This window comes from Amblyomma maculatum, chromosome 2 (genome assembly GCF_055883805.1).
Source record: "Amblyomma maculatum isolate TAMU_Amacu chromosome 2, ASM5588380v1, whole genome shotgun sequence".
Lineage (NCBI taxonomy): Eukaryota > Metazoa > Arthropoda > Arachnida > Ixodida > Ixodidae > Amblyomma > Amblyomma maculatum.
In genome coordinates, this window is record NC_139345.1 from 209,224,530 (window position 1) to 209,247,143 (window position 22,614).

General features: G+C 47.6%; 1 protein-coding gene across 1 annotated transcript in view; it reads right to left on the bottom strand.

Annotated features, from left to right (window-relative positions):
• Positions 1–22,614, bottom strand: part of LOC146201198 (uncharacterized) — a 212,241-nt gene that overhangs the window by 150,727 nt on the left and 38,900 nt on the right. The gene's annotated exons all lie outside the window — the stretch shown is intronic.

Here is a 22,614-nt window from a genome sequence, read left to right on the forward strand (position 1 = left end):
GAGGAGTCAGACCGTCCCTCATGTTGACTTTTTTTCGAACCAGCTCAACATTGCGGTGCGTTATCATATTGGTCCGAGTTGGCAGCGCCTGCTTGGACTTCGCTATGAAGATGAAGTGTGAGATCGGTGTCTGGCCTTTAACGACCGTTGGCTCCATAGACTGTCCCAAGGCGATGCGCGAGACGTTCGTGCGGCGTGGTGGTTAAACTGGGCCTTAATACCTATGTTGCTGCTAGGACACTGGACCACTATGCTGCCGCAAATCATTCAAATCTCTGTCGTTTTGTTTAACAGCCGCCGGCATGCAACCTTATCACTGTGATTTCGTTGTCGAGAGACAAGGTTTTATCATTCCTTTGTCGTGGAAGATGCGCCGAGATATATCTCAAAGAATTGTAGCCAAGGGCGTGAGTTTCTACGCTATGGTAACCACTGTTTGTGGTGTTATCTAGATGTTTCTTCACCGCCTTAAAATAAACCCAGACGGCCACTGATGTACGACGGATGTCCGAACTCGGCTGCAACTCGGGCGGACGTCCGAGCTCGGCCGCCGAGTTGCAGCCGAGTTCGGACATCCGTCGTACATCAGTGGCCGTCTGGGTAACCACTGTTTGTGGTGTTATCTAGATGTTTCTTCACCGCCTTAAAATAAACCCAGACGGCCACTGATGTACGACGGATGTCCGAACTCGGCTGCAACTCGGCGGCCGAGTTCGGACGTCCGCCCGAGTTGCCGCGCACGTACGAAAGCGGATGGTTGAACCTGTACGTCCAGCGGACAGCCGCCGTACGTTTTCCACTGGATTCGCTTTTACACAGCTATGATATAGTTTGTAGTGGTCGTGCTCATCTGAACTGCGTATAAATCAGTAATGTCAAATTTGCCTTATATAAGGCTAGAGCGAATCGATGCCATAGAAAGCTTCCTATTAAACACCTTTTTTTAACTTTACGCGTGTTCATTGTTGCATTCTTTCTTCAAAATTTTTAAGAAAAGTGCTATGACCATAAAAAAGAAAAATGCAATGACCATAACACAAATTTCTAATCATCATGATTCGGAGAACCTTTAATCGCAGGCTGAGTAGACGCAGTGAGTAGCAGGCTTAAGAAGAACAAAACTGAACCTACTCTAAAAAAATCTCAAATGAGTCAATCCAATTTACTTGACAAGTTTTGTCATAGAGTATGCTTTTCCGTTTCAGCGTTCTGTATTTGCTGCGCAGTTACAAATAACTACTGCTCTTATGCACTGCTAGCATTGTTTTGTTGTGGTTTAGTGCGGCTGGCACACTTTGTTCACCGGCTGAGGATGACCCCAATTAAGTATTTCACCGAACTTTTGTTTCTTTATTGGAACTTTTTGATGCACCGACACATTGCAAGTGGTGCTACTTAAACTTGTTCACTTTCGGTTATGGGGGCGGTAAGGAAACAGCTCTGTACAGCAGCCAAATGGTCGAATGTTTCAGGCGAGATTGAAAGGATGGCACCACGCCCGCTAAATAAGCGCAGCGCCATGTCATAGAGGATCGTGCCTGGCTGAGCTTTAAATCAGGAGTTAATTTGTAAACCGTTCGGAGTGTGCTCAGTTGTAAAAACTAGAGGAGAAAACGTTTGCACTCGATCCGGCCGTGCGATATGCCTACATTTATGAAAACGTCGCGAGGGTTGTTTTTCATATGGCCAGCCACTGATCTTTCTCTCTTGAGCTTTACGGCAACTACAGTTTGTAGAAGGAACTGCTGTATGCACTGCGCAGTAGCTGCTAAATAACCATAGGTTTAGTGTTCTCCTTCAGCTTTTACAAACCAGGACAGCACCCTGGGCACACTGGTTATGCATGCGTGACTGAAAATCACAGAATAACGGGACAAGAAGTAGACAAGCGACAAAAAAAAATAGCGCTTGTCTTTTTCTTGACGCGCTGTTCTGCATTGTTCTGGCACAAATCTGACATACCACTGCCGTGAAACAGTTGGGCTGTGAGCTTTGGTGACTGCAGCGCTTTCTGTTATTCTAAAGAGTCATACTGGCAGGTCATGCAAGCCCCAGCCTCTAAACGCAAGAAAAAAAAACATGTCAGCTAAGTAAAAGTAAGATGAAAAGAAAATTGTTATTGCTGTGTCCTTACAGATATTCAGCGGCTTCTCAGAACTTGACTGCACTAGTGACAGCGAAATATAATGCCAAAGTTACATTAGAATCATGCAAAACCTTATAGTGCAAGATACTGAGGTTATGTCTCACACTGGAAGATCTTATCATGCTCTTAAATTATCGTATTGAAGAAGAATTTAAACCCATGTTTGTTAATACAGTGATAGGCATATAGCCGCTGGACTCATGATGTGGGCTGCAGCAGAAACTTGTACCTGGTCATATTACATACAGTGGCGGAATTGGTATTTCTAGTGTGTTGTGAAACTTTTTGTGTTCTGTGTCTGTATGGCAATACTTCTCTCATTGAAGGCTAACAATTTGCTTGCTAAAGCAAAAACCTGTACCTAGTCACTCTACAAACAGCTGTGCAATTGGTGCTTTTAGCCTGTTGGGAAAGTGTTTGTGTTCTTCTTGTGTATGGCAATGCTTTTATTTATGTTAATTAATTTATTTATTACAGAGTCCTGCAGCACCCAAAGGCATTATTGCTAGGGAGAGATGACAAATAACATTTCTAGAATTGCCAGAAGCACAATAAAAATACATAAAAATGAAGAAAATAACACTACACAAGTGATAAGGCAGAATGAAAAATATGCATCGAAAGCGGGCAACCGCGCGACGAATAAAAAGTGATGAAGAAAACACGCGCAAGAGAACTGCGCGCCACGTCACACATTTGATAAAAAGACCGAAATGAATTTTCCGTGCAGCCCTCAGTGATGCCAGCTGGTAGTCTGTTCCACTCATTGGTCGTCAGTGGAAAGAACGAGGTTTTATATACATCTGTCCGGCATTTTATTTCTCGGATCTTCCACTGATGATCAACATGTGGCTTCAATAAGTTGTTTCAGATGCCATTTGCATTAGCTGATATCATAGGCCAACTTGAAGCATCTCTGTGAGCATGTGGGCAAAGGTCAGGCATGGTCATAGCGTACAAGGAGGACACACACGGCGGGTAGGCGGGGTGTGTGTCCTCCTTGTGCCCTAGCACCGCGCCTGAATTCGTGACCAACTAGCGCAGTTAAGAGAATTGATGTGGGCAAAAGTTGCGTTGGGTAAACTGCCATCCACGGTGAAAAATAACAGCAACATTTCTTTGCATTCTCATTTTTTTGGCATGGCTAAAAGTAACTATTGTATCATCCAACTTTTTAGTTCATACCACATAGGGTCACCCCCTTCATGGATCACTGCCTTGTCGTGGTGGAGGGGCTTGCGAAACTCGATGAAGTCGTGAGCTCTGCTGTGTAGGGCCACCCAAGATAGACAGGTCACGGCAGAGAGTTCTGACAAAATGTGATTCACTGGAGAAGGTAATGGCAACCCACTCCGGTATTTCCTGCCAAGAAAACCCTATGGCCAGTCACAATACCATTAATGATATGGCGCCGAAAGATGAGCCCCCCAGTTTGGAAGGCGTCCCACATGTTACTAGGGATGAACAAAAGGCGATTCCTAGTAGCTCCAGGACGAATGAAGAGGCTGGGCTAAAGCCAAAAGGACGCTCGGTTGCGGATGTGTCGGGAAGCGACCGGAAAGTCCGATGTTGCAAGATGATATATCACATAGCAACATGGAATGTAAGATCTATGACGCAAGGTAAACTGGATGTCGTCAAGCGAGGAATGGACAGATTGAACATTGATATCTTGGGTATCAGCGAGCTCAAGTGGACCCCAATGGGAGAATTTAACTCCGGCGAGAATTTAACTCCTTTTATTGTGGGCACGAATCCAAAAGAAGGAATGGGGTCGTTCTCATGGTAAACAGAAGAATGGGCAAAGCAGTGCTAGGGTACAACACTAAAAACGACCGAATGATTTCACTTCGGATCCAAGGTCACCCTTTCAACATTACAGTTATCCATGTCTATGCACCGACCACTACTGCTGAAGGAGCTGACGTTGAGAGATTTTATGCGGACCTACAGTGCCTTTTAGACAGCACCCCATCATCAGACGTCGTTTTTCTCATAGGAGACTGGAATGCTAAGGTCGGGAGTGAAGATTTATCCGGAATTATAGGCAAGTTCGGTCTTGGCGAGCCAAATGAAGCTGGGCAGAGGCTAGTAGAGTTTAGTCAAGAAAACAACCTCACCATAGCGAATGCTCATTTTCAAAAGCACAAGAGGCGCCTGTACACATGGACTTCACCGGACGGTCTGTACAGGATTCAGATCGATTATATTCTTTGCCGGCAAAGATGGAGAAGCGCTATACAAGCAGTAAAAACAAGGCTTGGGGCAGATTGTGGCACCGATCATCAGCTTCTTGTTGCCAAAATTAAGCTTCGATTGAGGAAAACGCAGAAAACTGGAAGGCCTTTCGGGTATGATCTGGATCAAATTCCATTAGAATATGCTGTGGAACTGAGGAATCGATTTCAAGAATTAGATCTAGAAGACAGAGAGCCCGAAGAGATGTGGACTGATGTTCGTGATATAATACAAGAAGCTGCTACTAAGGTAGTTCCAAAGTAAAAGAAATGCAAGAAAGCAAACTGGTTATCTGAAGAGGCTTTGCAAATAGCTGAGGAAAGGAGGTTGGCAAAAGTTATGGGGGAAAGAGAAAGATACAAGGTTCTCAATGCGGATTTTCAGAAAATAGCAAGGAGAGATAAGAATGCCTTCCTTAACATACAGTGTCAAGCAGTTGAGGACAACAGCCAATTAATGAACACAAGAGCTCTTTATGAGACAATCAAAGATATTGCCACCTGGCGGTTCGAGGTAGCGCTTGAACGACGAAGAAGTTGGAGACTCTCGTGCGCTTCGGCTAGCTAGGACTGTGGACTCTTGAGCGTGTGTCTTCGTGTTACCGTTTCCCGGGAACCTCTGTCTTGACTGTGTGTATCTGCCCCTGTTGCCGATACCCATAAATCCCTTTCTTCGTGACAGGTTTGGTAGAGCCGCTGGGTAATTGTCCTCTCAATGTCGCACACCCCTCCGCGAACCAACGACACCGAGCTTTCGCCCGTGGACACGCCAGTTCATCGCGTCAGCCGGAGGAACCTGGGCCTTGCTCCCGTACACGGGCTCTTGGAGTCCACATCAACAACGAGCCTCCGGCCAACCACGCAAAGCACTACGTCGGTCATGCAAGGTACTCCTGTTTACATTCAAAACCCCCGAGTGCCGAAATCGTTCCATGGCACTGCGCATGAAGACGTTGAGGATTGGCTAACTCAGTTCGAACGAGTCGCATCCTTTAATCAGTGGGACGACAACTTAAAGCTACGGAACGCCATTTTCTGCCTGGAAGACCATGCTTTGACATGGTATGAGAACCGAGAAGGCACAATAGCATCATGGCCTCAGTTCCGCCGTCTTATCATAGAGGCGTATGTCAGCCTGAATAGGCGCGAACGAGCAGAACGTGCTCTACAATCTCGGAAACGGATGTCAAACGAGTCCGTCATGATGTATGTTGAGGACATGACGAAACTATTTCGACGTGCGGATCCCAACATGTCTGAAGACAGAAAGCTGCGCCACCTGATGCATTGGGTTAAAGAACAGCTTTTTGCTGGTCTTGTACGTAGCCCACCAACTACAGTTACCTCATTTTTAACACAGGCGGTCACCATGGAAAAGTTTCTACACCAGCGCCGCTCGGCGGTCTACGACAGCCTAATCCTCGCTACGACTGTTTCCGAGCCTCTTACAGCTGCTGTTAGCAATTCTGAACACCTCCGAGATCTTATTCGTGCAATTATACGCGAGGAACTGCAGAAGGTTTGTGGCACGTTCCCACCCAGGGGTGATTCTCTCGCACATATGATCCGCGAAGAGATTCAGCAAGTCACGCAGCCATCTGTGCATGTTGCTGAAGCTCAAAGTACCCCTGTTCCTGATCATTCTCGTCCGGCTTACGCTGACATTCTCCGACGCCCAGTTCCCTTCCAAGGTCCGTTGTCTGCGTTACCACCAATCCAGTGCATGCCCGTCCAGCAGCCAACGCGGTACGTGCGGCCACCGCGGTTGAACATTCGACGAACGGACGTCTGGCGGGCCCCTCGGAGCCGCCGCCTTTGCTACCAGGGTGGGGAACCTGGTCACATTTTCCGGTGGTGCCCTTATCGTGAACTCAAACCGGAGGGTTTTTACACCAACGCACCTAGACGCACGTTCGGACAACTACCTCGTGATATTGGAGACAACCTCGCACAAGAGAGCCTCCGGATGGCGCGCCGACAATCCAGGTCTCCATCCCCACGTCGGCAATCCCCTTCAACAACTAGTGACTTCCCGCGAGCACCGTCTGGTCGCTCGCTAAGCCCCCACCGGGAAAAATGAGTAGAGCGACCTCCGGGGGCGGGGCCGCTAAATGTCAGCACAAAGAAGTCCCCCCAATGAGAACAGATATGAATTTGGAGCAGAAACGACAGCATTTGGTTCACGAGACCGGCTATCGCTGGACATGCCTGTGTGCATCGATGGTCATAATGTCAGCGCTTTAGTGGAAACCTGAGCAGACCTTTCGATTTTGAGTGGGAAACTGGCAGCGAACCTTAGGAAGGTTATGACACCATGGTGTAGCACGCAAATACGCATGGCTGGGGGGCATGTAATTACTCCTATTGGACAGTGCACGGCTAGAATCCAGATTCGTACGTCAACGGTCGTTGTCAGCTTCGTCATTCTCCAGGAATGTTCTCGTGATTTGATTCTCGGTGTGGATTTCCTGCGGGAATATGGCGCCATCATCGATCTCCGACAGCGAACGGTCTCGTTCTCAACGGAGAAAGTGGCTGCCAGCCCCACCGATGGCCAACGTACGTGCGCCCTACGGGTTTCAGCCGAGTGTGTTTCAGTGCCTCCCCGCTCCAGCGTGTTTGTGAGTGTTGTGTGCAACGGGCTTCGTGACGGGCCGATAATAGTTGAAGGCAACCGTTCGCTTTTATTTACTCATGACATCTGTGCAGTTCGAAGCTTAATTATTCTCAGCAATGGTTACTCTGAGCTTCTCGTCACGAACTTCACAAATGAATCTCACCACCTCTATCGCTATACTGCCATCGCTTTCGACGAACTGTTAAAGGAAGTTTCTGAATGTTTTATGTCTGACATTATTGATATTCCCAGTGTTCTAGACCACATCGATGTTAGCAGTGACCTTTCTGTCTGCCAACAACGCGACCTGCGTGCCTTACTGCTGGAGTACGCCCCGTGCTTTGCCTCATCATCGAAAGTCCGGCAAACTTCTATCACCAAGCATCGCATCTTAACGTGATGCCCGACCTATTCGACGGCAGCCGTACCGTATTTCGGCCAAAGAACGTGCGGCAATTCGGACACAAGTCCACGAAATGCTTAATGATGATGTTATTCAGCCGTCTAAAAGTCCGTGGTCATCGCCAGTCGTGTTGGTTAAGAAAAAGGATGGCACGCTGCGTTTTTGCGTTGATTACAGGAAACTGAATGACATCACAAAAGAAGATGTATATCCGTCGCCCAGTATCGACGATTCACTCGATCGACTTCGCAACGCCAAGTTCTTTTCCTCCATTGATTTAAAAAGTAGTTATTGGCAGATAGAAGTGGATGAGCGCGATTGGGAAAAGACTGCCTTTGTGACACCCGATGGCTTATATGAATTTAAAGTATTGCCTTTCGGTCTGTGTTCAGCGCCAGCGACGTTCCAGAGAATGATGGACACCGTACTTGCTGGTCTTAAATGGCAAACCTGTTTGGTTTATTTGGACGACGTCATCGTGTTTTCAGAAACGTTTGACCAACCTCTTAAACGGCTGCGAACGGTATTGGATGCTCTCGCTCGACCGATTTGACATTCAAACCGGAAAAATGTCACTTTGGATATACGCAGCTAAAAGTTCTCGGTCATGTGGTTAGTGCTGGCGGTGTCCGGCCTGATCCTGATAAAACAGCCGCTGTAGCCAATTTTCCCATCCCTACCACGAAGAAAGCAGTCCGACGTTTCTTGGGCCTCTGCGCGTACTATCGCCGTTTCATTGCCGATTTTGCCAAGATTGCAGAACCTTTGACGCGCCTGACACGTGATGACGTCCTGTAGGTCTGGTCTTCCGAGCAGCAGGAGGCATTCACCGAGCTGCGCCAACAGCTGCACAACCCTCCCGTTCTTGCACACTTCGATGAGGACGCTGCCACCGAAATTCACACCGACGCCAGCAACGTCGGTCTGGGTGCTGTTCTGGTCCAGCACCAGCAAGGCGAGGAAAAAGTGATCGCTTATGTTAGCCGCACCCTTTCTCGGGCAGAATCAAACTACTCAACTTCTGAAAAGGAGTGCCTCGCCGTCGTTCGGGCCACAACAAAATTCCGACCTTACCTCTACGGCCGTAAATTTAAAGTTGTGACAGACCATCATGCTTTGTGTTGGCTAGCTAGTCTTCGAGATCCATCAGGACGTCTTGCACGGTGGAGCCTTCGTATGCAGGAGTTTGATTACTCTATCGTTTATAAATCCGGACGTAAACATGAAGATGCTGACACACGGTCTCGATCACCCGTGGAGTTGGCCCATTACAGTACGGATAAAGACGCCTATTTTCTTGGCATTATCAGTTCCTCTGATTTAAAGGCCAGGCAACGGGCTGATCCAGACCTCAAAACTGTGATCGATCATCTGGAGGGTTTCGATTCTACAGTATCTCGACTGTTTGCTAAGAACTTGTCATCCTTCTGTACGCGCGACGGAATAATCTACAAGAAAAGCGCCAGCAACAGTGACCGAGCCCATCTTCTAGTCATCCCTGCAGATCTCCGCGATGCAATCCTTCATGCTTGCCATGATGAACCCACCGCTGGACACTTGGGCTTTGAACGCACTCTTACCATAGTGCGCCAGGCCTACTACTGGCCCAAACTTACCGCCACCGTTCATCGATATGTTAGTGGTTCCCGCTAGTGCCAGCGACACTGCCATTGAAACCAGCGGGTTTCCTGCAGCCTATTCCCCCACCGCTAGTACCATTCGACCAAATTCGTATGGACTTTCTTGGCCCTTTTCCTCTATCATCAGCTGGCAATAAGTGGATTATCGTGGCTACAGATTATCTGACACGTTACGCGGAAACTATGGCGGTGCCACGTGCAACATCCTCCGAAGTGGCACAATTTTTCATGACGCAGATTGTCCTCCGCCATGGCACCACTTCATACGTCATCACTCATCATGGCAAGGCATTTACAGCGCGTCTTCTTGAAGAAGTTTTCCAACTAAGCCAGACACATCACCGAAAGACTACTGCTTACCATCCTCAGTCTAATGGCCTTACTGAGCGACTAAACAAAACAATAGCGGACATGCTCGCCATGTATGTGGATGTCCGGTATAAAACATGGGACGAGATATTGCCTTATGTCACGTTTGCATACAACATGGCCGTCCAAGAAACAACTCGATTCACTCCGTTTCGCCTAGTATACGGACGCAATGTACAGACCAAGCTTGACGCTATGCTGCCATGTGCGGCTGACGACCAGCTGCTTACCGCTGACGCAGAAGAATTCAACTACGCTGAGGAAGCGCGCCGACTCGCCCGTAATCACATTACAAAACAGCAAGCAACAGATGCACGCCGATATAACGACCGCCATCGCTATGTCGTGTTCCAGCCTGGTGACAAAGTCTGGGTGTGGACACCTGTCCGGCGCCCAGGCCTGTCAGAAAAACTTCTCAATCGTTACTTCGGACCCTACAGAGTGTTGCGTCGCCTCTCAGAATTTACGTACGAGGTTATTCCAGACGGAACAGTAGCGAGTTCTAGTCATCAGTGCTCGTCTGACCTGGTGCATGTGCTTCGCATGAAGCCGTATTTTACCCGCTGAAAGTCGTATTTGCCATCCGGATCAGTTTTTTTTTTCTGTGAGTGCGGTTTTTTTTCGAGGGGGGGGGATAATGCCATCTGACGGTTCGAGGTAGCGCTTGAACGACGAAGAAGTTGGAGACTCTCGCGCGCTTCGGCTAGCTAGGACTGTGGACTCTTGAGCTTGTGTCTTCGTGGTACCGTTTCCCGGGAACCTCTGTCTTGACTGTGTGTATCTGCCCCTGTTGCCGATACCCATAAATCCCTGTTCGTGACAATATCAACGCAAGCTTCTGTGCTAAGCTGGGCGTGATAAAGGACAAACGAGGCAAGGACCTCACTGAATTCTCAGAGATAAAGAAGAGGTGGAAGGAATACACAGAAGACCTGTACAAAAAGGACTCGAATGTGCAAACCCAACATAAGAGGGTTGTGTTTACTGATCTCGAGCCGGGCATCCTGAAGAGTGAAGTTGAAAGGGCTTTAGCCAGCCTTGCTAAGAACAAAGCTAGCGGAATTGATGACATTTCAGCTGAGTTGCTACAAAACCTCAACCATGACGCTGTAACATTCTGCATACATTATGTCAGAAAATTTGGACAACCCTGCAGTGGCCACAGGATTGGAGGAGGTCCGTTTACATCCCCATTCCAAAGAAATGCAGTGCCAAAGATTGTTCCAACTACCGCACGATCGCGCTTATTTCGCATGCTAGCAAGGTGATGTTGAAAACCCTCCAAGGTAGGCTGCAGCAGTATGTGGTCGGGAGCTTCCGGACGTGCAAGCTGGGTTTCGCAAGGGCAGAGGAACTAGAGACCAAATTGCCAACTTTCGCTGGATCATGGAAAAAGCAAGAGAGCTCCAGAAACCCATCTGCTTTTGCCTTATTGATTATGCGAAAGCGTTTGACTGCGTAGATCACAGCAGATTGTGGCAAGCTCTTCAAGAGATGGGAGTTCCAACTCACCTCATCTGTCTCCTCAGGAACCTGTATGAAGGACAAGAGGCCACAGTCAGAACTGGGCATGGTCTTTCTGATTGGTTTCCGATTGAGAAAGGAGGGAGGCAAGGCTGCATACTGTCGCCCTGCCTATTTAATCTATATGCAGAGTGCATTATGAGGAAAGCCGGTCTGAACGAGTCTTCAGCTGGAGTGAAGATTGCTGGAAAACGTATCAACAACCTTAGATATGCGGATGATACCAGTTTAATGGCAGAAAGTGAAGTGGAGCTCAAGAGACTTCTGATGCGCGTACAAGAAGAGAGTGAGAAGTTTGGGCTTAAAGTTAACATTAAAAGACAAAGATCATGGCGTCTTGCCCTATCAAGTCCTGGAGCATCAATGGACAAGAAGTGGAAGCTGTGACAGATTTTCTCTTTTTGGGCTCCAAGATTACCTCAGAAGGAGACTGCAGCCATGAAATTAGGAGACGCCTGCTTCTGGGAAAGAGAGCAATGGTTAGCCTTCACCGCCTAGTAAAGAGCAGAGACATCAGTCTGTCAACCAAGATCCGTATAACTCGTGCTGTGGTCTTTCCAGTTGTGATGTATGGATGCGAGAGTTGGACTGAGAAAAAGGCTGACCGCCGAAGAATTGACGCAGTTTGAATTGTGGTGCTGGCGAAGACTCTTGAGAGTTCCTTGGACTGCCAGAAGATCATATCAGTCGATATTGTCGACCATAAACCCTGACTGCTCATTGGAGGGTCAAATTCTAAAGTTAAAGCTCAGCTACTTTGGTCATCTGATGAGAAGAGAGGAGTCGCTGGAGCAAGATTTGATGTTGGGAAAGGTTGAGGGTCGCCGGAGAAGGGGTAGGCAGCGAACGCGATGGTTAGATGGCATCCTCGAGGCACTGCAGATGAAGGTGTGTGATGTTCGGAAGATAGTGCGAGACCGGAAAGCGTGGCGTGACATGGTCCATAGGGTCACGAAGAGTCGGACACGTCAGACTGAACTGAACTGATATGGGGTTACAACTGCGCACAGCTGGCGGGGTAGGCGAGCTCCCGTACCAACTTCACGCAGGCGTTACTCGCACGCGACACGTGTCCTCAACCCGTGGCGCAGTCGCAGCCCTGGCAGGTCCGGACGAAATAGGCAACGAACTGGGCACGCTAGCTAGCAGTTTATTAACCCTAACGCAGGGCAACAACACACGCTGCGGAAGATTGTTCTATCCGATAACACAAGAGTTTGGGGAGCTCGCCGGGTCGGCGTAGTCGTCGGCCGGTTGGGAAGGTCAAGGTTATCCGTCCAGGGTCTCCGGGTGCAGGCGAGGCAAGAGAGGCTTTTCCCTCCCGGGCACCGCGGTTTTATCCCTCTCGGTATTGCATACCGAAAAGTAATCGGTTGTTTCTAGTGACCAGACGAGAGAAGCAATTCGTTCCTCCTCGCGTTTGGAATGTTACCCTTCCCTAGGTTTCCAGCGTGATGCTGTGGTGTCGCAGCATTGTATGGGGAGCGAGGGAAACGCTAAGTGCCTTCTCCCTCACCCTCTCCTGGCGAGCACGCGTCGTCTCGTGACTCGGCCGCGCTCGTCGCTGGTTAGAAAGGACAGTGGGATAACGTGTATATCCTCCCCTCCTTAAGAAGCCTCCCGAACGTAGAAGCGGGCACAACGGGAATTAATCTTTTCTAGCCAACCAGGGATCGAACTGCGAGGTCCTCTGGCTCTTGTCGGTGTCCGTCGACGTCCGCGCCACGCCCCCGCCGGTCTGCTGCTCCAGGCTTTGCTTCCCTTCGGATGACGATAGATGAGGGGTGCTGGCCCGAGATCAGCCTCCACAAGAGCGGCTGCGCCTCTAAGGTGAGCTTGAACGCCCTGCTACACCTCGGTTGCAGCTGCCTTGAGGCCAGGTCCGTGGCCGCGTCTTCCTGTGGTGCTGGGTCAGCTGGCTTCCGGACCGAGGCCATGAGCTGCGACATTGCCTCCGTGATGGTCTTCCTGCCAGGTCTATGGTTGCGGTCTTAATAGAGCCGCAGCTGCGCTGTTGGCTTGATGTGGTCGGTTTCTGCGGCGCAGATCGTGAAAGCAGCCGGATGTGCTCACGCGGGCAGCGGTGTCGCCCGGTCAGCGGGTGGGAAGCTCCGATGAAGCGTCGCTTGCAGACAAGGCGGCCAGGTACCTCGAGGTGGTAGCCGGTTCTCTTAAGCGAGGTGTGGCGTTGGATGACGGCTCCCTGACGATGCTGTGCGGTGGCTGGTTTTTGGTGGCGAAAGATGTCGTTCGAATGTGCCCTGCTTCTTTTCCATCTGCGTTACAAAGGTCAACACAGATGTAAATAACCAACTTACACAGCGCGTGCTGCTTAGTGGCTCACCCATCACGACTGTCATGAGGGTTGACGCAAGCCAGTCTTACGTTGGCGATTGGCATGAGCCCGCTCATGCAACAACCGAGACTGCCCGCCGACTAACGCCCTCGCTCTAGGCTGCTCATGCAGATTCTATTTCTGCCTATGGCACGAGTTACAGCGGGGCGTGCTGTTCGCCGGTTGATCGGAGCGCTCGTTTTCCGACTGCGGCGCGGGTCGGGCGGCGTCCTCTACCCACTCGTCTCGTTGCACATATCGCTTCAGGTTGCATACGTGCACGGGTCCGCCTGTCGGTTTCTACCGCCAGTCATCCAGCCTGTAAACGAGCGAAGAAATCTTGAGCAAGGCCCGATCCATTTCGGCGCCAACGAGGCCGCAAACTGTTTGCTAGCATCGCTGAGGACGTGTTGGCGCCGAAGCACCAGGTCGCTCACTTTGTAGTGAACGTTTCGATGCAAGCGGTCGTACTGTGCTTTCTGCTGCGCCCTAGCAGTACTCAGGTTGCGGCGAGCCTTGCGTAAGGCCGCCGTCATTTTTGCGCAGCTGCGTCGCGTAATCAGCTCATGCCGATGAAGCGACTGGCGTCTTTCTGCTGTCCGTTAGAACCCGGTCCATCGGATTTAGCAGATCTCTACCCCGATTGAGAGTGGACAGCACATACCCAGCCGATCGGTTAATAGTCGACCGCAAAGCGAACGCGATCTCCGGCAGATAAGAGTCCAATCTCTGTGCCTTTCAGAGAACGCGACAAGCATGTGCTTGATGTTGCGGTTGACCGTGGGGTTCAATTGGGCATGATAGGTGGTCGTTTTATTGTGCCTAATGCCAAGTGCATCGCACGAATCTACGAACACCTTCGCAGTGAAATAGGACGTGTTATCCGTGATGAGCTGCTCTGGGAAACCGAACCTGGTGAATACCTCTATCAGCTTCTCAGTGATCACTCGTGCCGTCAGCTTTCTAAGGGGGAAAAGTGGCTCACCGGGTCGTCATAGTCGTCGGCAGGTAGGGAAGGTCAAGGTTATGCGTCCAGGGTCTCCGGGTGCAGGCGAGGAAAGAGAGGCTCCCCCCCCCCCCCTCCACCGGGAACCTAGGTTTTATCCCTCTTGGTATTGCATACCGAGAAGTAATCGGTTGTTTCTCGGGACCAGACGAGAGAAGCAATTCGTTCCTCCTCGCGTTTGGAATGTTACCCTTCCCTAGGTTACCAGCGCGATGTTGTGGTGTCGCAGCATTGTATGGGGAGCGAGAGAAACGCGAAGTGCCTTCTCACCCACCCTCTCTTGGCGAGCGCGCGTCGTCTCGTGACTCGGCCGTGCTCGTCGCTGGTTAGAAAGGACAGTGGGATAACGTGTATCCCCACAACCAACATGGCTTCCGAAGACTTTTCTCGTGCGAAAAGCAACTCTCCTCTTTTACTAATGATCGTTTTCGAGCTCTGGATGCTAACTTCGTTGTGGACTGTATTTGTTTGGATTTTGCTAAGGAATTTGACACTGTTTCGCATGACGTGCTACTAATTAAGTTCAGTGCTCTGAATACTTAGAATCAGGTATTGGGCTGGATTAAACGTTTTCTTTCTAACCGAAGCCAATGTGTCACAGTCAACTCTTATGACACGCCTCCTATTTGTGTAACTTTTGAAGTACCTCAAGGTTCTGTGTTAGGCCCTTTCTTGTTTCTAATTTTTGGTAATGATCTCCCTAACAATGTTTCTTCCCACATCAAACGTTTTGCAGATGGCTGTTCTATACCGTGTCCTTACTAATTCCCTAGACAAGGATGTTTTCAGTTAGACTTGGATACAATTTCTTCACGGTGCAGCGACTGGCTTAAGAAGCTTAACACTACTGACTGCCGATGCATGCGTATTTCTTGCCGAAATCGTGATAACACCACTCGCTACCATTTTAATAAGACTCTGCTGTCACCTATTTCATCATACAAATATCTCGTCATTCGCATAACACATATTCTCTCTTGGAAACTGCAAGTGAACTATATATCTAACCAGGCTAACTGCACACTAGACTTCTTACACCGCCATTTTACAGCTGCAAACAGTTCCGTTAAGCGTATAGGACGTTAATAGGACCCAAACTAGAATATGCATGCTCTATTTGGGATCCTAATCAGGTGACTTTATTAAACACTTTAGAGTCCGTTCAGAACCGCGCCGCCCGCGTTATCGTTCATAATAAAATCAACCCTTGGTCTTCCTGTTCTTTCTCTGCGTCGTAAATATTTTCGCTTATGTCTTTTTTATCGAATTTATTATACTAATCCTATTCTCAAAGATCAATTACTTCTTCCTCTGTCTGGTATATCCTCACGCATTGGTCACAGCTTCAAGGTAGGGATCCCGCACTGCCGAACTACACTTTGTTTGAATACATTCATTCCTCAAACTCTAAATGACTGGAACCATCTCCCTGCCTTCGTCACTGCCATCACCGATGTTGAAAACTTTAAGGAGACTATAGCCGATTTTGTATATCCCTTTTCTCTGTAATGCCTCCGGGCCGTGAGAGTATTGAAAATAAATAAATAAATATCTACATTATTATTATTGAATCATGATTCTCAGGCTGAAGTTGTTTGAGTATCATAAGATTTTAAACACACGGGACTTCCCTTGGACTGTAATGTTTGTAGATTGTTGACATACCGGATGTAACACTGGCCTAATCAATCCTCATTGCAAATTTTTTTATTATTGTCCGCCATGTCACTTTTTGGCATTGTTCCTTGAAGTAAGTAGCTAGTATTTTAAGTTTACATGGTCGTTCAGTCTTAGTTTGAATATGTGAAATTTTGGCATGCGCTTTGCGAAATGCATCGCAGACATGCATCGAGGCAAAGTGGTTTATGCGTACAGGGACCAGGAACTGCTGTGCCATGTCATCTGCCTCTTCTCTCTGGTGTGCAGAAACGCATCGAGGTAAAGTGGCTTGTGCGTAGAGGGACCAGGAGCTGTCGTGTGACGTCGTCTGTACATTTTCAATAGTGCGCAGCCGCACATCGAAGTACAATGACTTATGAGTAAAGGCACCTTGAGCTGCTGCTTCGTGTCGTCTGCCTCTTTACTACAGTGCGTAGACAAGCATCAAGGCAAAGTGGCTTATACGTGGAGGGATCAGGAGCTGCTGCTTCACGTCGTCTGCCTCTTCGATACGGTGCGCAGACACGCATCGAGGCAAAGTTGCTTATGCGTAGAGGGACCAGGAGCTGCTGCTTCACATCTGCTACGGTAAGCAACCGCGCATCAAGGGAGATTGGCTTATGCATAGAAAGACTAGAGACTGCTAACTCACACTATCTGCCTCTTCTCTATAGTTTGGAGCTGCTATGGACGCAATGACATTTCGAAAAGCACATGCCAGGCACTCACGTGCTCAACGTAGGAGTGGATTACTATGTACATGCTATCTGTTAGTCACAGAATGAAGCTACGCCAAGTTGGATAAATTATAGAAGAGCCCCGCCGGGGTTGCGAGGGGTTAGGGCACTCGACTACTGTGCCCGAGCACGCGCAATCGAATCCCGGCCTCGGCGGCCGCTTTCCGCTGCAGGCAAAAAGCTAGGCCCCCGTGTGCTTTGCGATGTCAGTGCACGTTAATGAGCCACAGGTGGTCGAAATTTCCGGAGTCCTCCACTGCGGCGTCTCTCATAGTCAGAGTCGCTTTGGGACGTTAAACCTTCAAAACCAAGCCAAACCGTAAATTATAGCGCACCTCATATGTGGCCATCAAAGAACAACCACTCCAGAAAATGAGATGCATCAAATGTCGTAGGATCCCTATTCATACACATGCTATTGACAAGTCAGATTCGTCAACCTCAGAAATACCAGACAAACATAACTAAGGGTGTATCTGTAGTCTAGCTTGCTTTTTCTCTGCAGACGAGTCAGATGTGCGTTCTATTGCTGTGGGTGGGACAGGCGTGAACCTTGGGGTTTTAAGCTTGGAACAAATGTATTGTAGCTTAAAGGCAAAATGGCACTAATAACCGTAGCCTTATCCCCTTATAATAGTGTTATCAGACACTGAATTATTAGTCTTCGCTGCATTGTTTCTGTTTAGTTGATGTACAGAGGTGTACACATACTTATATGACTTGGAGTGATGGACTTTGCACTTAGAAACATGGTAGCGTTATCTGAAGTGTTGTTTTCATTCCTTTAATGATTTTTGTTCCTATATGACTGTTTGTTACATGCATTTCTGAAGATGGCGAGCTGTTTCGTTCAATCGTGCAAGAAAGCTGCAAGGGCTCCCAAATCATTCGCAACACTGTGTGACATCTTTAATTCGAACTGATGCTTGACGTCAGAAAAAAATATGTAATATTATCTGTAGAGGTAGCTTTATGCTGCCCCCTTTTTTTATAGAAATGAGGCCCAGCGGGCAATAACTCGCATTTGTGATGCCCTAGGTCCTGCTGTAAGGTAGTACTCCGATGTCAATACCATTTTTGTAGCTATGGCTGTGGCATATCACTCACGTCTTTTATACACTTATTACTAATCTCTTACCAAAGTGGTGGCTTGTACTATGGGGGCAAAAGTCTCTGGACTGCACGTCTGGAGATTTTGGGCTTGAATATCGATGTAAACCAATTATCACCGTATTTTTTAATCACATAAAAGAAGTAATATTCAACTTTCACATCGACAAGTATGGTCCGATACTCCTGGTCGACGTGAAAGTTATGCGCTTTGATTGCAGTTGGCGTTGTCCACATACTTTTCTCCCTGATTATACATGGGGCGAAAATATGGGCCGTCTTTGCAGCGGGGCAGTTCAGGCGGCCCCCACTGCTCTTCCCCTTAAATCTGCCCCTGCCTCAAAAGTGTTTCTTGTGTACAGCTAGCAGCATACATAGAGACCATAATTCTTTTTTTTTATTTGTGGTGGGTAGTAATGAAATCCATTGCTTGCGTGACAGCTGGTTGCCAAAATTATGAAACCATATTTGAGTAACTATTTAAAATTCATGCTGCATACTTCTGGTAATATATCGGGAGCTTATGGTTGTCAGCTTTCTTTGTTTGTTTTGTGTAACTGCAAGCCTTATTATTGCAATGTCACATAGAGGACTGTGGTAAACAAATAACTTTGTTTTTACCTCTTGTAGAAGCATGAAAAATGCGCAATTACCGTAGTGGGCCATGGTTTGCCATTTGGATTAGCTACGTTTTAAATCTCTATCTTTATTCTGGTGCTGTTGATTTCATGTTATTGGTTACATTAACATAAGTTACCTCCTCAAATTTCTCTAAGGAGACGCTTTCCTGCTAGCCTACATGTTGATGTCGATATGCCCCTGACAAGACTCGAGAGTGCCTTCAGGAAGGGTACACGGAAGCCAGCAAACGTTGTGTAGTTTGCAGAATAACGTAACAATATTTAATTATGTTATTGATCACTTCTTTTCAGAGATGGAACAATGAATTTAGACATTTGTTCGTTAGGCCACTTGAAATGCAGTTTTCTGCCCCCAATGCGTGCCTGTGTAATGATGCAACTTTGTGGCGGTACTCGATGATAATATAATGCATCCTTTATACTTAGTTTTTCTGCATGTACACTTCATGTCTTGAGCATTGCTGAGGACACATAGCAGCAAATCATAACATGCTATGTTTGGTCAGAGTGGCATGTTGAAAAAGATGACATAGAAACATTGAAATACTAAATCCAGGTTCTGCTCAAACTACTTATGTGTCTTTTGGTGTTCTGCATGGGTTTTGCTGCAGTTATATGGCCTTTCTATTATATGACCTTTATGAATAGAGAAGCACGCGTAGAGTGCCATCTGAAAAACTCATTTGAGGAAAACTGGCAGTTTAAATTGGATATAATCAAACTTCAGCACAAATAAATTGAATTTTATTCTCCCTTCTTTTGCAGGAGGAGCTCAGCCTGATTTATGTAGCTTAGACCTGCGAGTAGTGGTACCCTGCATCCCGCCTTGAGGCCATCCGTAGAGTACTTGATAATCTCCTTACCAGTTCCCAAATAGTAGGTTTCCATAAATATTTTCCTCCTCCAGCTTCCCAAGGGAAGAGCTGTCATGGCCAAGAATATTTTTTAATAATTCAAAATTTCATAGTACTCCAGTCAGCCTGCTTTTTATCATGTCATTTTGTCTATTTTTGCATGCAGTGGTAGCATGACTATTTTTTTACTGCAGATTGCTTATGCAGTTTTTACAATAAAGAATAAAAAATAATCGAAAATGCTGTTTTTACAACCATGCATGCTGGTTTGCATGCATGTTTTCAGAGATGGTGAGCTTTTGTAAACCTCGGCTAGCACAGGTAGTAACCGCAGATCCGGACCATGGAAAGGAAATAACAAGAAGAATAAGATTGGGATGGAGCGCATTTGGCAAGCACTCACAGATAAGGACTAGCAGCTTACCGGCATCGCTCAAGAGGAAAGTATACAATAGTTGCATCTTACCTGTACTCACCTATGGGGCTGAAACGTGGAGGCTAACCAAGAGGGTTCTACTTAAGTTGAGGACAACTCAAAGGGCTATGGAACGAAAAATGGTAGGAGTAACATTAATAGATAGGAAGCGTGCAGAGTGGGTCAGAGAAATAACTCAAGTTACTAACATTCTAGTGGAAATTAAGAAGAAAAATGGGCATGGGTAGGACATGTAGTGCGAAGAAAGGATAACCGATGGTCGCTTAGGGTAACAAACTAGATTTCAAGGGAACGAAAGCGTAGCAGTGGGCGGCAGAAAGTAAGGTGGGCGGATGAGGTTAAGAAGTTCGCAGGGGTCAAGTGGATGCAGCTAGCACAGAACCGGGTTAATTAGAGAAATGCGGTAAAGGCCTTCACCCTGCAGTGGGTATAGTCAGGCTGATGATGATTATGATGAGTTGGGGGTCCCCAGGAGAGACCAGGGAAAAAGCAGTCACAGACAGCTTGACTGGGCCCTGGGGGTCTACCGGCAGCGTCTCGCAGTGGATTTCACAGCACAACTAAAAATGGATATGTACATGAGAGCAAAAACAGGGCTTACACTTTATAAAACATTATACGCACAGCAGATATGAGAAATGAATATGAACATCACAGTAATATCTGTTGCCTTATCGTACAATTTGTTAATTCGTATCTAAATGTGTTAAGCGGGCTCTATATATGTAGCATGTTATCACATAATTCCAAAATAAATACTTCAAATTAAATGTTTATTGTGGCACAATAAACAATGTGCATCATTTTGCATTAAAGCAGACAAGGCCGTCAAGATAAGGCCGAAACCATTTAAGAGCCTGATATATGTAAACAAACATGGCGACTGAAATATCGATGAATGAAATCACGAAATTACTAATTAGGATCAGAAAGCAGTGAGCGCGTCCAAGCAGCGGTGCGAAGAAGCCGGTAATCTACTGAACGCCGCAGAACCATTCCGACAGCTTCCCAAAAATAAAGCTTTTCGCAACAAAACGCGACAATTGATAACTTGATATAAATCGCAATGATTCGCAGGAACGTTTTCTTTTTTACTGGCACTTTGATGCCATATTGAGTGCATGTCAGTCGGAAATTCTCTTGGTAGTCCTTTTTATTCCATCGCAATCACCAGTGTCCACACATGAACTATAACTTCTTGTTGAGGTCTGTTCAAGATAATATTTTTCTGAAACAACTGTTTGCATGTAGATCCAAGAACGATGATCTCTCGTATGCCCGACGAATATCCCCATTCGGACGTCCGTTTTCTGCTGTTCTACGTTCTGCCGGCTCATGTCACAATTCGGGAGACCGTTTTCGGATGTGTTTCGTTCTTTCGGATGATGTCCCGATCCGGCTTCGGACGTACAGGACTTTAAGCAGACGTCCGTCGGACATTGCTGCCCGTGTGGGCTGTTATCTGCGTTACTCTTTCATGACAAAGGCATTGAGTACTATTTTGTAACTAAAATTTTTATGGCATGCATTTGGCGAGCTTTTCACAAATGCTATTGTCAAGTTTTCACACCAATAACGGGCCCTGCGAGCAAGTTCCCCCTCCGGGTGTCCATCGACGTCCGCGGGACGCGATCCGGGTCCATAAATGACTGTCCGACGGATGTCCGCTGTACGTATGTCGAACATAACTAGATCTCCGTCAGACGTCCAAACCTCTGAAAACGGACGTCCATCGGTCGTCCTTCGTACGCCAATGGCCGTCTGGGGAGCGCTGGTGAATGAAACGACGATTCTTTTTTTTCGACGACCAGCGAGCACGTTTGCTGCTATTGCCGCCGCCAAGTTGCTTAGTTCCTTTGTGGGTGCAATTCAGCTAAATAAGAAGTTCATTTCAGTGCTTTACGTCAGTCTTCTCTTGTGTTACTAGGACTTGGTCATTACTATGTGACATTTTGGTTGAAGTGCTGAATCGTGTCAACGTGGACTACCCCCGGATATACCTGAAGAACAGAAGCCACCCCTGGTCTTCGTGCAGCGTCGGAAGCCCCCATCCACCAAGGACTGTCCAATGAGGATGCGGAAGACTGAAGAGACCTCTTGACCTCGTGGCGGGATTTAACGCTTGAAGCGATTCAGCAAAGCTCAGGGAAGTTTATTTCGCACTTCAGGTACCTGCGAAAACTTGGTTTGAGAACCATGAGAGTTCTTTATTGGATTGGGATACATTCAGGGTGGAGCTCTTGAATACCTTCACCAGTGTATTCAGGAAAGAAAAAGCACAAGCCCTTCTCCAATCAGGGATTCAACTCCCAAATAAACCTGTCCTGGCATATGTTGAGGAAGTGAAGTGCCTCTTTCGTCGACTTGATCCTAACATGACAGAAGTGGAAGAAACTGAAATGTTTGATGCGAGACGTTAAAGAGTGGGTTTTTGCTGGCCTTGTAACTGACCTGCTGAAAACTGTGGTGTGATTTTAAGCGGAAGCATCTACCACCGAAAGGAGTATGGATGCCCGCAGCGCCAGTAAATTCTTCTCTTGAAGCATTGTAGGTACAACGGCTCATTTGCAAGTGGAGACCGCCTCCGAGATATTATCCGTGATGTGGTCAGAAAAGAACTGCACCTGATACTGCCATCACCACAGCCCCAACATATAGCGACGCTCTCGGACATCAACCGCGAAGAACAACAGCAGGCGCTTGGTGCAACACTGCCACCGACAAGCGTTCCTCAAGAACTATGGAACGCAACCTATGCCGCCGCACTGCGTCGTCCTGCATCCCGACGCGACTCTTGAAGCCCGTCGACGCGAACCGGCTACTTCTCAGCAAAGCCTCTTGGTCCTTGCACGCCAAGCCTACGAACGACCTTCAAGTCCCAGGAAGTGGGATGCATGGAG